Source organism: Talpa occidentalis, unplaced genomic scaffold (assembly GCF_014898055.3).
Source record: "Talpa occidentalis isolate TD23 unplaced genomic scaffold, MPIMG_talOcc4v2.1 talOcc4.5, whole genome shotgun sequence".
NCBI lineage: Eukaryota > Metazoa > Chordata > Mammalia > Eulipotyphla > Talpidae > Talpa > Talpa occidentalis.
Window position 1 is genome coordinate 60,267,669 of NW_023604861.1, and position 17,594 is coordinate 60,285,262.

The 17,594-nt window shown below is 37.7% G+C and overlaps 1 protein-coding gene across 3 annotated transcripts in view; it reads right to left on the minus strand.

Annotated features, from left to right (window-relative positions):
- The window catches only part of FNDC3A (fibronectin type III domain containing 3A), a 166,244-nt gene extending 150,062 nt beyond the window's left edge, over positions 1–16,182 (minus strand). The window contains exon 1 of one of the 3 annotated variants that reach the window (XM_037527309.2): positions 15,911–16,182. The gene's annotated coding sequence lies outside the window, so the exon portion shown is untranslated. Of the gene's footprint in view, positions 1–8,257; positions 8,328–15,268; positions 15,510–15,910 lie in introns of those variants that run through there. The other 2 variants (XM_037527311.2, XM_037527310.2) reach the window with 2 other exon arrangements.
- Positions 16,183–17,594: the final 1,412 nt, after the last annotated feature.

A 17,594-nucleotide genomic window follows, 5' to 3' on the forward strand; every position in this document is an offset into this window, starting at 1 on the left:
GGCTTTGTGTAAGAGATCTCTGCCTAAACCAACATCACAAAGACTTTCTCTTTCTTCATGAAATTTTAGTTTTAGTTTTGTTATTTTGTCTACTTATTCCAGCAATTATTGAGAAAGATATTGGAATATTTATTATAAGTAACACTTTTTATGCATGTTATAAACACTTTTTATGCATGTTAAAAATCATTATTATCATTTTTAAAGAAACCTAACAATTTTTTTTATTTACTCATTATGTGGGTAAAGGTTTTTTTTTTTTTTTTTTTTTTTTGGTAAGTCTAGTTTAAAATTTTCTTTCTGCTTGAGAACTTCATTTAACATGTGTTTTAGTACGGGACTGAAGGCAATGAGTTCTTTGTTTTTACATGTTTTAAAAGTCTTAATTTTACCTTTGCTTTTGAGAGATGTTTTCTGCTGGAAGAAGGTTGACAGTTTTTCTCTTTCAGTTTCTCTTTCAGTGGCCAAAGACATTGGCCCAATATATTCTAGCTCATCTTATTCCTGATGAGAAATGTTACCCTTATTTTTGGCCTGTCTTTTGCTGCTTTTAAGATATTTCTCCCCATTTTATCACTTGTATGCTATCTGATTTATTGTTTCTTGGTATAGAGTTTTGATAAAATTTGGAAAAAAAATTGGCCATTTTTTTTTTACTTTTCTTTTTTTCAGTTCATCTTTTTTTTTTTTTTAACAATTCTCTTCTCTGTGTGTTTCATTTTGGAGTTTCTATTATGTTTTTATGTCCACTAATCTTTTCTATGGCAATATCAACATGCCATTAGAACAATCCATGTGTCTAATTAAAAAATTTTTTTCTTTATTGAGGTGACATTGAATTACAACCCTGTATATGATTTAGTGTGTTTTCTATGTGATACTGTAATTGTAATCTAGAAGATAACCCATTTAATATATCTGGTCTTTCCTATAGCTTCTCCAACTGCCATGTAAAACACAGTTAAAACTGTTTGGTTTTTTTTTTTTTTTTTTTAATACTAGCACTGGATACAGTCAGAAGCATGGGAGGGTGAGAGAATTCACCAGAGCCGGAGGAGGGAACAGAACAGGCAGACTGACGAAGTACACTGCTGAGGGGAGCATCAGGCACAGCAGGAGAGAGTTAAAACTGTTTTAATGGTTTTTACTATTAATTTATCATCTATGTCATTCTGGAGCTAGTTTTGAGGGACTGTTTTTTCTCCTCATTATGTTTGTATTTTCCTGCTTCTTTGCAGTCTTAATAATTTAAATGAATATCAAATATTGTAGATTTTACATTGTTGGTTGCAGAATATTTTTGTATTTCCCCAAATATTCTTGAGCTTTGTTCTGAGAGGCCTGGGAATAGTGTGACCTTCTTGGGTTTTGCTTTAGTAAGAACAGAGCCGTATTCCTTGTGTTAGGCAGACAGAGTTACATTTAGTCTAGGGCTAATTTTTGCCACTACTAAGCCAAGATACTCCAGAATGCCAAATGCCCTGTGTTGAGGCTTTCCATTTTGGCTTGTCGACCTATTTCCGGTCCAGCATGAGTTTAAATAGTGCTCTATATAAAATGTTTAGGTGGTTCTTTTGCTACTCCTGGATAGTAGGAGTGTCCAGCTTGTTCCTAGATATTTTCCTTACATACATGCATTTATCAGTACTTAAATGAACACTCAAGGGGGAGCCTCTTCAGAATTTTGAGGCCCTTTTCCTGTGTAGCTGTTTCCTCACTAATACTCTGCCCTGCATAATCTAGTCTTTTTGGACTGCCAGTTCCATCTCATCTCAACTCAGGTAGTCAGCTATGAGGTTCTCCGATTCCTTCTCCCTATGCTGTGCCCTGAAAACTTTCTCCAAGTAGCAATAAAGACCAAACATAGGGCTCACCTTATTTTCCCTTTTTCATTACCTGAAGTCTAGCATTTTGAGTACCACTGCTTCACAAACTTTTAAAGCTTTTTAGTTGTTTTAGGCAAAAGGGTAAACTTAGTTCCTTTTACTACATCTTGAGGGGAAACTAAATTCACTACTCTTAATTTTTAACATACTCAACAGGCAATGAAAAGGTACATGAATTTATTACAAGTAGAATCCAAATGGCTATACGCTAAAATAAATTTTTGAAGTATTGCTGAGGTCACCAATGGAAGTGAGTATGTTCTTGGTTTGCCCTGAACTAAAAGAAAAATCTATGCTCATTTTATAGCTTTTATTTCTATGTACCTTAAGTGCTCCACTATCAACCTGTTGAGTCAGTTCTTATTTACTAATAAAAGCCTCTAAACTAAAATTAATATATTTCTAGAAATTACAGGGGATTCTAATTTAGGGTTCTACAAAGTCATCCAGTTGCCAGACAAATAGGATTCCCATAATCTGTAGAAAGGAGACTTCATTTACTATTTATCCAATCATCAATGCTCTCTGATTGGTCTTGGTTTTTAGTGTCTTCAACTGGTCATGGTTTTCAAGTCCAATAGCTTTTTTTCCTCTATCAGCATTTCTCATACCCCTTTGATTCCTTCTTTTTGCCCTGTTCCTCCTCTCCCCTACCAACCAACAATCTTACTTTACTTCTATCTCACTGTTATATATTATTATCTTCATTTTTTCTTGATTTTATCCCTTTACTTGATTGTATTCCCCACAATTATACTACTCTTTTGACCCTTCTTCCTCTCTCCTTCCTTTTAACCTCAGGAAAGCCTCACTTCAATTATTAGCGTCTGCTAGTTTTTATACCTCTTTTGCTTTGTTGAACTGTCTATTACATAAATACCAATATTTGTCTGTGTTATTCTGACTTACTTTACTATACCTAGTTTCCTTGCACTCCTTCCATTCTGCTGTAAATGGCAACTTTCATTTTTCCTTATGGCTGAATAATATTCCACTGTATATGGAAATACCACTTCTTCTTAATTCAATCCTCTATCAGTGGTCACATTGGTTGTTTCCATGCCTTAGGTACTGTAAATAGTGTTGCAATAAACATTACAAAGTCTCTTTATTTTTTGAGTTGATGGGTTCATTTTCTTTTGTCAGATGCCAAGAGTGGAGATGCTAGATAATTTCTATATTTCCATTTTTAGTTTTTTAAGATAAATCCAAATTGTTTTCCAAAAAGACTGTGCCAGTTTACCTAGTATGTAATAGGGTTCCTTTTTCTCTGAAACCTCTCCTGCACTCGTCTGGGGTCACTTTAATATTTGCCATTCTCATGAGCATGAGATATGTTATTGTGGTTTTGACCTGCATTTCCCTTATTAAAAGTAATGAACATTTTCCATCTATCTATGGGGCTTCCGGATATCCTCTTGGTGAATTAATTATTCAGACCTGCTGCCCATTTATTATTTTTTATTGTTAAATTAAGTTTTGCGTAATTCTTGGATATCAACCCCATGTTGGTTGTGTGATATGTGAATATTTTCTCCCATTTAGCAGGAAGTTTTTATACTTTGTTTCCCTGTGTTAAAGCTTTTTAATTTTAGGTAATTCCAATTGTCTAACTTTGCTTATAGTTCCTTTGCTGAAGGGGTCAGGTCTCCAAAAACATCTTTACCATTAAAATCACGAAATGTATAGCCAGTGTTTTCATGTATATCTTTTCTATATTGTTGCTGGGCTTATATCTAAGTTTGATATCTCACTTGCAAAGGCCTTCTCTCTCCCTAACCCCCTCCAATTTTCTTTTTATTTTTTTAAATTCACTTCTTCTAAAACTTTGGCCACTTTTGTTTTTGTTTTAACTTAGAAATATTTAGTCCTTCTGAAACTTAAGCTTTCAGATTGCCACAAAATGGGTACCTAATTACCTTTACCTCAATTGGACAATTGTGTGACACTATTATAGACTACCTTCCATTACGCACTTGTTCATCATATAAAAAATTCTTCTGTATACATAGAATACCCCCTGAATTCTTTATTTTGTTCCTTTGATAAACATGCCTACTCCCACTCCAAACTGTTATTTTAATGACTGCAAATTTACAATGTTTTGTTATCTGATGGGTTCATTCCCCCTTTAATAAAGCTTCCTTTTGAAATTTACTGGCCACTCTTATGCATTTTCCTCAAACTTGAGACAACAGTTTGTCCAATTTCATTTTTAAAGTCTTTCTGGATTTTTGATTAGGATTACATTGACTGTTTTGACTAATTTGGTGAGAATTGCTATTCTTTACATTGTCACATTCAGGAATATAGTATTTCTCCATCCATTCAGATCTTCTTATTAGTTTCTTTCATACAGCCATTTCATTTTTAAAAAACTCAAGTATTTCATACTTTAGGTTTCAATTATTTTTTAATTGCTTTTCATTGTTCGATAAAGATGATATATATATATATATATATAAAAGAAAGCTAAAAAAAAGTCCTCTATATTACAACCAGTTGATTTAATGAAATCTCTTTTGACTCAAATAATTTTCTTTTGACTGTCTTGTATTTCTAAGCAGGCAATCACATATCAACTACAAAATATTAAGTGATATATTCTACTCCACCCCTATTATTTAGCTACTGTTTTCCTTATTTCTTAATGCATTGGCTAAGATTTCTAGACACATTATGTTCCCATCTCTTAATGGAAGTGTGTCTAATATTTCGTTGATATTTAATACAGGCCTCTGTTAACATGTTCATCTTCCTCCTCTAGACTTCCATGGCCATAAACGCAGATTTTTGTCTTTGTTCTTCTATGTCAAAAACAGTGCTATCAGGACCTCTCCTGGTGGCGCAGCGGTTGAGCGCTGGGCTGTGAAGCTGCCCGCAGCCTCTGTAGTGCTGGTTCAATCCCCGGCCACCAGAAAGGGTCCCACATGGAGCGTAGACCTCTTCTGCTGTGCCTGCTGCTCCCCTCAGCAGTGTATTTCGTCGTTCTGCCTGTTCTGCTCCTCACTCTGGCTCTGGTGAATTCTCTCACCCTCCTGCACTTCTGACTATACCCAGTGCTTGTATAAATAAATTAAAAAAAAATTAAAGAAAAACCAGTGCTATCATATAGTAGGAGCTTGATAAATATTGACTGAATGAGTCTATAACATTAAAAATAATGTTTCTGGTAAAAGACCCTGTATAAGGTTATTTCTTACTGATTTAAGATTATATGGACAACTGAATTCTAAAAATGATTTTTTTAAGCACCAGATAATCATAGAGTTTTCCTCTTTAATTCATTACTATGCATATCACATAAGTGTTTTCTAATGCTCAATCAGCATTATGCTCCTGGGATTCAACATATCAGAACTACTATGATTTAGTCACCAAAAGCTGAGGCTCTGGACTCAGAATGCCTGGATATAAATCCCAAATCTTTCACTAGCTAGCTGTATAATCTTAGGCCTGATATTTAACTTCTCTGTGCTTCAGTTTTCTCAATTTAAAAATGTCAATAGTACCATCTACCTCAAAGGATATTTTTAAAGTATTAAGTAAAATGACACATGTGAAGTTACTTATAATAGCACTCAGAACACAAACCGTGTTTAATATGTATTATTATTATTATTTATGGAATGCCTTACATTTGCCAGGCATAGGGTATGGTGCAGTATAGGGGTCAGCAAACTAAGATTTTTGGGCCACGTGTGACCTCCTACCTGCTTTTTGTATACAAAGTTTTACTGGAACACAGTCATATCCATTGTTTTTAATTTACCAATGGTTATATTATGCTCCTAAAGCATTGTTAAGCAGTTAAAACAGCAGAGCTATGGCTGCAAAAACTAAGATATTTACTGTTTCTTAAATATTTACTAGTTCTTCATAGAGAAAATTTGCCAACCCCAGCAGTACTGTTCAAAATCAAGAAGTTCATAAACTAATAGCCCAGACAAGTAAAGAAATAGACGTTGAGTACCATAGTACAAAATCTTAAAATTCTGATGGTATTACAGAAACATAGCAGCTCAGTATGAAGATGGAAAGGATTCACACAAAGGTAGAGGATTTTTAGTTATTTTAAAATGTGCTTACAAGAACTATGAACCAGAGACACTCTTGGGGGAGGAGGGATTGGGGTCAAAATCGGGGTTGCAATTGTATGGGGAATATAAAAGTAAAAAAATTTAAAGTGGAAAAATTGTAAGAGGATACCACATTATCATAAGGGTAACTGCAAAATAAATGAAAAAGAAGAAAATGTATATTGTTGTAGGTATTATTTTTTAACCCCTTGAGTCCACTTTTTTGTTCCATGCACAGGTAGAAATTAATGAAAGCAATTAATATTCTCTTTTCTCTTATAGTACCAGATGTTTTTGAAAAGGGGGAGATTAATATTCTTTATATTATGTGCCAGAATTTGTGTATTTCCATTATTAACAATTGCTCTGTTTTCAAAACTGCTAATTTTTTTTTGAGACCACTTTTGCTAAAAAATATTTAAAAGACTATTTCTTATAAATGTTACACTTATAAGATAGAAAATGCATTCAATGCATTAAAAAGTTCTCATCACATCTGTAAAACTAGTTCATATCAATCATTTTATATTATTGGTATCCACAAAAGATTCCTATTAATTGTATTTGAAATGTTATTCCTTTTATTTGCTTTTGAATTACAATTTTGACTATGATGGTACCTGTTAGAGCTGTTTCAAAACTTGTGAATACTACTTTTTAAATGATAGGCCTTATAAAGAGAGATTATTTAGTGAAAGGTAAAATGTAACATAATACATATAGACCACTGATTTATCCATAAAACTTTGCAAGGCACATTTTTATTAAATTCCAGCACCTGTTTATCATTGTGCCATTAATGAGAAAAATATCATATCATTTATAACTTAATAACTGTTAACTACCTGCAAATGGCCATTGCTTTCTACAATGCAATCATCAAAGTAGCTAGTACTTATTAAGAACTTACTATGTGCCAAGCATTATTCTAAGTGTTTTGCATGGATTATTTCACTAGATCCTGACATTAAATTTCTCATTTACGTATGAGAAAACTGAGGACAAGGGGGATAGTTTCTTGCTCTAAGCCACATGCAAGAAGAGGTAGGTTTCATAACTATTTTATCGGACTCACTCTTATCCACTCCGTCTTATTCAGTCCTAATATAAAAAGAAACTGTACCAAATCATAAAGTTTAGGTGTTAATTATATTAATTCATGTGATGCCACAGTTTAAAAGACACTAAACAAAGGGAAGATGTGAAATAGCATATTGTAAGAAAAATAATACTGGACTTGAAATCAAAATTCTTGGGTTCTGGACCCATACTTTTCATTTGTCAGATGTGTAAGGTTGGCTATATCACTTAATATTTCTCAGTCCTGGTTACCTTTCGTTAATAAAATGAGTGTAATATTTCACTGTGTTGTTAGAAAGTTTAAAACAAATGATGTATGTGAAAGTACTTTTCACAATGTATGTATTAGACCTCATTTACAAGTCTTCAAAAAGGTTGGGAGGGGGCTCATTGTCAGTTTTAGAACATTTGTGATAGCAAGAAATACTCCAGGGTAAATCCATAGCAGCACCAAATTTAATGCATAATATTTAACATGATGGCTCTGAATCATTAAGTTTTTACTTAATTTACTTTTATATATGAATTGCTATTTAAAATGAGAGTATTCTAGACCTCAGTCACAATCTAGGAAAGCCCATTCTATTCATGATCTATAGTGACCTCTTGTTTTTCAATATGCAAAATACTCATAAAACTATGTGTTATGTAGTGAATGTATAGAAGCCAAGTGACCTATAAGTGACTCCAGGATGTTACTTGGTATATTTTTGCCCAGGGTCTCTTTATAAATCTAAATGATGCTCAAACGCTAAAGGAAACATTGTACAAAAATAAACAATGATGTAAAATATGTAAATAAACTATATAAAAATTTAAGAAAAAATGTGTTTACATGTCTTATTCATCCCAGTGTGTAAATGATGATGGTAGGAAGTATGACATTATTTTTGTGACATTCATATACTAAGTATCTAGGTCATTTAAAGTTTTCAGCAAATAACAGATGAATAAATTATGAAAATAAGGAGATGGGGTGACAATGATTAGACACTGATAAAGTTCTACATATAAATATCCTATGGCAAGCATTTTATTTGCTATGTTAAATGAGGCCTCTCTCTTAATTCTTATAACAGTCAATTGTAAGAGACAGATAATATAATTCTTCTCTAAAGCAAAAAAAAAACTCAAAGACACATAAAGGTAAAAGTAACGTGCCTATGTTCACAGAAAGCCACTAAGGGAAGATGCCAACAAACCAACCTGTACCTTGATTTTATGCTCTTCATGCTATAAAGTTGGGAAGTGGTGGGAAATAGTCACAGGTGTCAACGGATTCTGAAATTGAGACTGAAGTCATTATAATTGCTACAGTAGAAATTGTGGTTTGATTTTAATTTCTAAAATTGAGCAAAGACTTAAATAAGTTCCTGTTTTTGAAATATTAGCTACAAGCAATATGAGAGGTAGATAGAAAAGTGATTACCCCTACAATTTATTGAAAGACTATGCTATCAAACACATTAAGTTAGGTGCCAAGGTTCAAGTTACTGATAAAAATAAATATGCTAGCATACCATAGCATTTAAGGAAGGAATAATGATTTATCTAATCTGAAAAATAAAAAATGAGTTCTAACACTTACTGAACAAAGGTATTTAAACCAAAGGTATATTAACCAAAATTTGAGGGGAAAGGCACATATTGCAAATGAAAATATTACTTGAGAAAAAAATCAAGTCTTAAGAATAAAACTGTAATTCAGAATGGCTGTTAAGCAAACCAAAAAAAAAATCCAGTAAGTGTAAACATAATGAAATCACAAACTCTAAATTACTTTTCTTATGTAGGCAAATCTTAAGATAACTGTTTTTGAAGTAATTGAAATGGCTGCTCCTTTAGTCTAGATCTCAATAAAAATTGTTGTATATATCCATTTCTACAAAACAGCACACAATTACTTAAGAACAGTCTTAAAACTGTTAAAATGTATTTAAATGTCTTGTTTAGAATATCTAGAAAAGTAATAAGATTTTTCCTTTCAAAATTACATGTCTGTAGATTTACTAGGAATAATCTATATATCTGTATCAACAAATTAAGTAACTCCTTCTTGGAGAATTGGATAGTGAAGAAATTAAATTTTAAAAATTATTCTGCTGAATATTAACATGTGGATTCTGAAAAAGAAAACAAGAGAAAATACCTTTTACACATTTCTGACAGAAAGGCTGATTAGCACAATCTAAGTTATTTAATTTAGGTAATTCTTACACTCTTACACTAAGGTTCATTTCATGTACACATACTTTGTATTTCTAACAGCCAGTATTCAAGAAGTGAAGGAGGAAAAGTCATATGGAAGTCAATCAGAAGTAAGTAAAATGAGATACCTCCACATTATCTAGCAGGTCTGCATTGGATTTAAAATATAACCAAGTAGAGGAAATAAAATCCAGTGAGTTCAACAAGTAAGTCTTATTACTAGATTCAGAAACAGTCTTATGGGGGGGGCAGGGGAGAGGGAAGAACCATAAGGAATTCACTTTTGCATTTTTTTACCCCACTTTGGAAATAGGTGAAGTTGCTTAGAATAAATGATCACCATTCCCTTGCAGTAAGTAACAGACACGCTGGATATAACTACACTGAAAGATTTTTTTTTTTAAAAAAAGATTTATTTATTTATGCATATAAGAGCTGGGGCACAGGTCAGAGATGCAGGGGGTGGGGGGTAGGAGGGTGGGGAGGTTAAGCAGAGCTACCAGAGACAGAGTGGGGAACAGAACAGGCAGATTGAAATACACTGAAATACACTGCTGAGGGGGGCAGCGGGTGAGACAGGAGAGGTCTGCCTCGCCATGTGGGTTTCTCCCTGACCTGCTGGGGATTGAACTCATGTTGCAGAGTTTGCAGAGGCTGTGCATTGCTTCACAGTGTGGTGCTTAGCCCCTTGCACCACTAGGGAGGCCCTACACTGAAAGAGTAATAAGAATGGAAAGAAAGCTTTCATATATATTCTCTTTGCCAAGACAGCTGTTAAACTTTAAACTTTTGAGTAAACTATATGGTCAATGGAAGAATATTATATTTACAGAATGCTGTAGGATAAAACTTGAAGTCATGATTTGTGGTCTTCTTTAAAAAAAAAAAAAAAAAAAAAGGCTACACTGCCTCCAACAGAGTGGTACAGATGTACGCACTTACATGGTACTTTGCTTTCACGGTTTCCAATTATCTTTGGGTAATAACAATATTTCTGTGGGGAAAACAGGATAGGTATTTTTCTCCATTTTAGGGGTTGGAAACCTAAATTGAAAACAACTAACCTGAGATCATATGGCTAAAAGGATAAAGATGGAACAAAGTCCAAGGCACTTGACAGTCTACATGGGAAAAAGAAACAGCTGGCATGATGAAGTTATTTCAAGCACTGACAAAAAGGGGATGGGAAAGTGAATTATTAGTTTCTCCTTGAGGCAAAATTTAAAAAGACAAAATTTTATTAGATAGGCATTTCTGAAGACTGAAATTTAGTTCAAAAGATTTGTAGTGCTTTAAAACTTAAGATAATAAATACATAGAATGGAAAATGCTAGCACAAATAACTAGCATAATTTAAATTTAGCGGTTTTATTTGGCTGTTTGGTTTTAATGTTTTTAGAGGGGGAAAAAAAAAGCATCACTGATTTTATCCAGGCAGCTCTTCATTATATGTATTCTTCACTCTTTTCCAGGCACCCTGGAAATATAGAACTTAATTTACCAATGCCTCTTTAGTGAAAGAATGCTCTTATGCTATATTCTTGCTCCACTGATGACACAAAATATAGAGTAACCCTATCCAAATGACATATGAAGCCATAACCTGAGGCATCACTATTTACCCAGTGAATAGTACATGAATAGTACATGTACAATGGTACATGAAAGACAATGTGCTAAAGAAAACAGAATTGTCTTAGAAATACACATCTATAAATATCGAAACTTCAAAGAGATATTTCATGTAAATGAATCTTCAAAATAATTGATAATTATCCTTAAAAATCACCATAACTTTTCTTTAACAATCTTTTTTTTTTTAATGATTTATTTATTTATTTATATGAGCACTGGATAGTCAGAAGCGCAGGAGGGTGAGAGAATTCACCAGAGCCAGAGCAGGGAACAGAACAGGCAGACTGACGAAATACACTGCTGAGGGGAGCAGTGGGTGCAGCAGGAGAGGTCTGTGGCGCCATGTGGGACCCTCACCCGTGGCTGGGGATCAAACAGGTGCTGCAGAGGCTGCAGGCAGCTTCGCAGCCCAGCGCTCAACTGCTGCGCCACCAGTGGAGGCCTCTTTAACAATCTTAATGGAAATATTTAAGAGACATTTCTAGGTCTTTCTTCTCAGCCTCAGTCTCCACAAAACCACCTTTTCTAGATGACTCAAACTTATCAATGTAAATATCAATTATTAACTGTTCTATAACACATAATACAGTGACTCTTCCTGGAGTTATTGGGGAATGTCCAACTGTTTCGTCACTAATTCATGCTACACTACTATTAAAAATAAGTTTCCCTACTGCTGTTCTGTAGTCACTTACAGGCCACCAACACTGTGGTAAAGGTTTTTAATGACAGCTGTAGTTTAAAATATGTAAAACCAGAACAGACAGTTGATATACTCAACCTTATACAAATTCTAAAACAAGCCAAGGTGTAGCTATTTACACTGCTCTAAGGCCTGGTTCAAAGGCTTTTTTCTTCTTTCACTTCCTAGTTCTGAAACCTAGTACAGGCTGTTACTAGAAGTTTAGCCACAAAATAGCAATGACAATAGTAATTTCTGCATATTTTCTTTATTTTTCACTACAACATAGGGGTGAAAATACAAATGACAGTCATAACCAAACACACCAACCAATCTTATAGACAAATGATATAAGGCACCTTACATTACATGCTACCTGGACAATAACCTACCCAATTTATCAGCCAAGACTCAGCAAACTAGTCCTGCTGCCCAAATCCATACCACAATCAGCTTGTTTTAGTTTGGCCACTGAGCTAAGGATGGCTTTTATATTTTTGAAAGATTGCAAAAAACAAACCAAAAAAAAGAATATTCAACATGTTATAAGTGGCCTGCAAGGCCTAAAATATTTACTCTAGCACTCCACAGAAAGCCTGCTGACCCCTGATACAAGTTATAATAAACATAAGACAAACAAGCAATTTTTGGTAAAGCTTAAATTACTAATATGTCAAAGTAGATGAGTTTTTTCAGTGATGGGTTCATAATGATAATCAAACTGTCTTGTCCATCCCTGACTATTCCTTTTGACCAATCTCTGAGGCTTAGCCAAAAACTACCTAACCAACCCTTTTTCTTTCTTTCTTTCTTCCTCCCAATACTTGTTGGATGCTCTAAAACTGGTTTACCAGCTACAACTTCCAGTTCTGGCTGTCAGCCTTTTTTGGAATGTCTTTCCTTTTGCTATTTAAATCCTGTGTAAGCTTCAAGTCAAACTTCCTACAAATGCCTTCCAGGACCATTTTAGCCCTTACTGGCCTCTTTTAAGTTACATCTATGGCCAAACAATGCAATAATATTGCCTTACATTTCTGCTAATCATTCCCTGTATGTTGTCTAGTATTCTCAGCTAGTTTGTAGCCTACTTGAGGGAAGACACTTATCATATTGCTTTCATATCCCTATTTTGAGAATAGCTTTTTATCCTTAATACTTGTTATCTCCCAAGAAGTACACCTCTCTCTATCCTGGGGGGAAAACACTAAGGATTATTAATGGGGTGATAAGTGGTTGGAAATATTAAAGGAAACACCTACAAAGGAACTTGATGGAAGACCATAAGCCACACTGCAAATGTAGAAAGTATATATGAAAGACAGGCAAAACTAGAGTAATGGGTTAATAGGGGGATAAGGATCAAGAAGTGAAAAGACCACTAAATCAAGGATTCTGAAATAAAATGAGAACAAAACATTAAGAAAATTATAAAAACTAGCAATACATGCAAAAAACCCTCCAAAATTTGCCTTTCAATACTAATGGCCAGTAATTTCCTTTAACAGGCAACTCTTGACCTTGATATACAGGGAACACATTTTTGCAATATGATAAATTGAAGCACTAATAGGCTAAATGGAAATAGATATGTATTCTAAATCTCTGAATTTACAATATTGTGAATTTATTTGAAGTCTGCTAGAGATTGCCAGGGGAAAAAATTTATCTTTTGATTACATGGATAAAAAATTGAAAATTGTGTATATCTCTATACCACTCTCCAAGACACCATTTAGACTTATCTTCATGGGAAAATGTAGCAAAACACTAAAAAAGATTATTTCATCAACTTGTAATTTTAAAACATAGGCAATTATACTAAAAAAAATTAGAAATGTTTAAAAACAGGCCTAAATATTACCCATAGGGCCTCCCTGGTGGCGCAGTGGTTGAGCGCTGGGTTGCAAAGCTGCCCGCAGCCTCTGCAGCGCCGGTTCAATACCCTGTTGCTCCCCGGCCACAGGAGGAGGGTCCCACATGGCGCACAGACCTCGCCTGCCGCCCGCTGCTCCCCTCAGCAGTGTACTTCGGTCCTTCTGCCTGCTCTGCTCCCTGCTCTGGCTCTGGTGAATTCTCTCACCCTCCCATGCTTCTGACTGTACCCAGTGCCTATATAAATAAATAAATAAATCTTAAAAAAAAAAAAAAAAAAATAAAAATAAATATTACCCATAAGTGTAAACTAAAAATGGGCAAAATATAAACTAAATGCCCTTTACCAAAGTAAAGCTCCAAAAGACAGTGAGAACAGAAATCATGTATTCCTCCAACCCTCGTTTTTGAGTCCTGGGTTTTAGAGTCCTGACCTATGCTAGCTTGACTGGTCAAAGAGGGAGACCTTTTTTTAATTAGTAATAAAACATGCTTAATATTATACTGTAGAAATTTTACAATTAAGAAGTATTAAATGCACAGTAGGATAAAATAAGTGACCTCTCAATTACTTACATGTAGAGGGGAAGTGATAACAAAGATGGCACTAAAAGGTAATCTGTTTGTTTATTTCTAATGCATATCATTAAACTGGGAGAAGCCAATTACCCTTACATTATGTTTGCTTTAGACCAGTGTTAACCATAAGTTTATTTTTCCATAAAATTCAATGATTTGAGGATTCAGACAAAGGGGAAAACAAGGAGTTAATTCAGAAGCACACAGGTGGCTAAAGGCAGCCAGGCTGGGATAAAAATAATTTTGGTTAACCTACACAAGAAAACTGCAAGATGATCTACAAAGGGAAAGAAGAAAATATAGTAAAATTTACTGGGCCAGTGCAAATAATAAAGTTTTTAATAAAAATTTTCACAAGATTTTTTCCCTATCATCATCCCTTCTTCCCAGTTAACTGGTGTTTATTAGAGATGGCAAAAATTATCAGTGAGCTAAAAAGCTGAAAGCAAAATCTTACATTTTAAGTCACAAAGGATGTATTAAAAATTATTTTATCATCCTTTTCTGTTAAGTTCATCATCTGTCTCTATGGGGATTTTATCGCATTACTTGAGAAAAATCAATTCAATCGAGAAAAATCACAAAAAGGCAGGGGGTTCATTTTGTTGAACATTTTTAGATGACTTAACACTTAAAGGATGGCAAGAATTAGAGATGTAACACATGCACAAAAACTAAATACCCAAACACGAGCTCATAGTCACAAAATTCAATTAGTTTCTGCCTAACATATGGCTCCAACTCCTGAGTGGCATATGTTGAACGCTAATGTTGGTAATAGCATGGTGATAAGACATGACAGCAGTTCAGCTTTTGCTATTTCATTCTTAAAATTCAGAACACACACACCAACTATGGTTTCAGGAACTAAAAGCACAGACCAGTTAGTAAGAAGCAAAATTAACCACGCTGCTCGGTTTTAAAAGTCCACAGTGAACACGGACAAGAGGATTATACTACAGGGAAAAAATCTCGCCAGCAGGTTCCTCGTAGTTACTGGCTGGTCAGACACAGAGGTGTCCACAGGAACTTACATAAAATTTCACAAAGGAAGATGTCTAATTCACGATTCCCCACACCTCCGGCAACCATTACACACCCCTTCCCTCCCACCCCACACAAAACACCCCACGGCTTTTAACGCCAACAGTTTCATTAAAAAACGATTAACGGCTACATTCATTAAAACAGCCACCACCGTTCACCTGGAGATTTTATGACTGAATTTTGCGCTCATTTTCCTTTACCTAACGCATCACGTCCTTCCACAGCCGCGTCAAAAGTTCAAAGATCCAGGTTGTTACACCGGGCGAGGACCGCAGCCTCCAGTCACCCTCCCGTCTGAACAGGTGGTTTCCTCAGCCGGGCGGAGAACCACCAGGTAACTGGCACCAGCCAAACAGGATCAAACACACAGGGCGGGTTTTCGAGGTTTTAACCCCCAGAGGAGCGGGAGAAACTCTCTTCAGAAAAGCGTTCAAGTTCGGCGGCTGCCCGGCGGCCGCAGCCGCCACCACGGCGGCCGCTCGGCGACGCTTCCCGAGGGCTCCGCGCTCGACCCCCGAGCCTCCGCCTCCGTCCACCGGGCGGCGGGAGGCGGCCTGCGCCGCGGCTCCGGGCTGAAGGCCGGGCCGGCGCCGCCCCCGCGGCGCCTCTCCGCGGGCTCCGGCCCGGCAGGTGCCCGACAGGCGGACGGTCCGTCCCCGGCCCAGCTCCCCCGCGGCCCACGGCGCGCCCACGGGACGGGGTGGGCTGGGCCCCTCGACGGGCCCGAGCCCCGCTCCGCGCCCCAGGCCCGCAGCCCCGGTCTAACGGTTTCCGCGGCGCCTGCTGCGGGGCGGGACCGGCTCGGGCGCCCCACTTTTCCCGAAGGGAGGGCCCGCGCTCACCTCCGAGTCACGCCGCTCTGAGGCAGAGGAGGGCGGCTACCCCGGCGCCTCTTCTCCGGGTTCCTGATCGTTCTCGCGCTACCTCTGGGGCAGAGCCAGCTCTCGGGCAGCTGCGGTCGCCGGCGCACTGACTAGTGGGGTGTTTTCCCGGCTGCGACGGCGTCGCCTCTAGCCCCGCTCCTCGCTCCCTCTCCGCGCAGCTCCCGCTTTCTGTTTCACCCGAGGGACCACGACCGCCGCCGCCGCCATGCTTACTACGAAGCCGGGAGGAGGAGCCCGGAGTCGGCGCGCCCAGTGCGGCTGCGCAAGCCCCGCCGACGGCGCCCCCGGCCGGCGGGACCCCGCGCCCCCGCCCCTGCGCCCGCGCCCGCCGCGGGGGGGTCTTTCCACCGAGCGGGAGTCTCCCCGGAGCCTCCGGGGCGCGGCGTCCCAGCGCCCCCGCTCCGCTTCCGGGGCGCCCACAGCCCTCCGGGGCCTCCGGACTCTGTCCCGGGGCCCGTTTGCGCCTGGCTGGTCGCAGCCTCCGCCGCGGCCAGGCCACAAGTGGCCCTGGGACAACGTGGAGTTAATTGACATTCCTAGGGCCACTCACACAATTTTCAGTCTAAATTGTAAAAGATTCCCCTTGAGAAGCACCGGGTCAGCTTCCTTACGAAAGCACAAAACTTAAAGCCGGCAGGTGCTGTTAAAGACACTCCCCCAAGGAATGGTAAATCTGCCTAAGTGGGCTTGGGTGTTTTCAAGCCCAAACACTTGAGTCCAGAATCTCTGTAACAGGCAAAAATATATATTTACTTCAGTTGAAAGCGTGGGGGATTAGTTTCTGGGTCTCTTCCCCCTTCAAATCGCGTGGAAACCCACTGTCTTCACAGGCACGAAGACTTACAAGCTAACGCAGCCGAGATTTCTCTAAACCTCCAGTAACTGGGGGCGCTGCAGGAATACCCGAGGGTCTGCTTACTTTCGCAGTTTTCACTGGAGAACCTCGGGAAGGGGTAGTTCTTGGGGGCAGGTCCAGCCTCAATAACAGTCCTGTCCTTTTAAAAAAGACGATGGATGTAACCAGGCTTCGTGTTCTGACTTTTCCCCGATCTATTAATTGTGCTGCTTTAAAAACAGCAGTGTTTTTATTTAAACCTTTTTGCTGAAATCCCTTTAAAAATGTGCTTATTGCCTACATTCTTAAAGAATACAATGGTTAATGAAATCTTCTGCTGATGACTGACCATCAAATATGATACCGTAGCCATATGCTGAAATCCCAGGGGATTGCCGAGGCATATAGGATCCCTTCTTTGGGGCTCTCTTTTTTTCCTCTTTGGAATGTTCTCATCACCTTTTCTAATACCTGTCACTGCTTCTCATCTGCTCACCCGCCACTCTGTTCCTTCCTCACATCCTTTCTACTTCATTGTTTATTTTTTACTCTCTTCTCCTTTCCCCCACTGCTTTTCTCCGTGACTCCAGGTGATGACTGACTGGGTGTTCATATCCACGACTAGCTAATGAGAGATTCCTTTTCTTCCCATCAGCCACGCTATATCACGTGGTATCTTGGGATATTTTCATTGCTGCTCACTATTGAAAGTTCTTTCCCTGGGGGAGGTGTTTCTATTCCTTGACTCCCAGATTTGGCCCTCTTCCATCCAAAATTTCTAGAAAGCAGATTTCCAAATAACTGAAG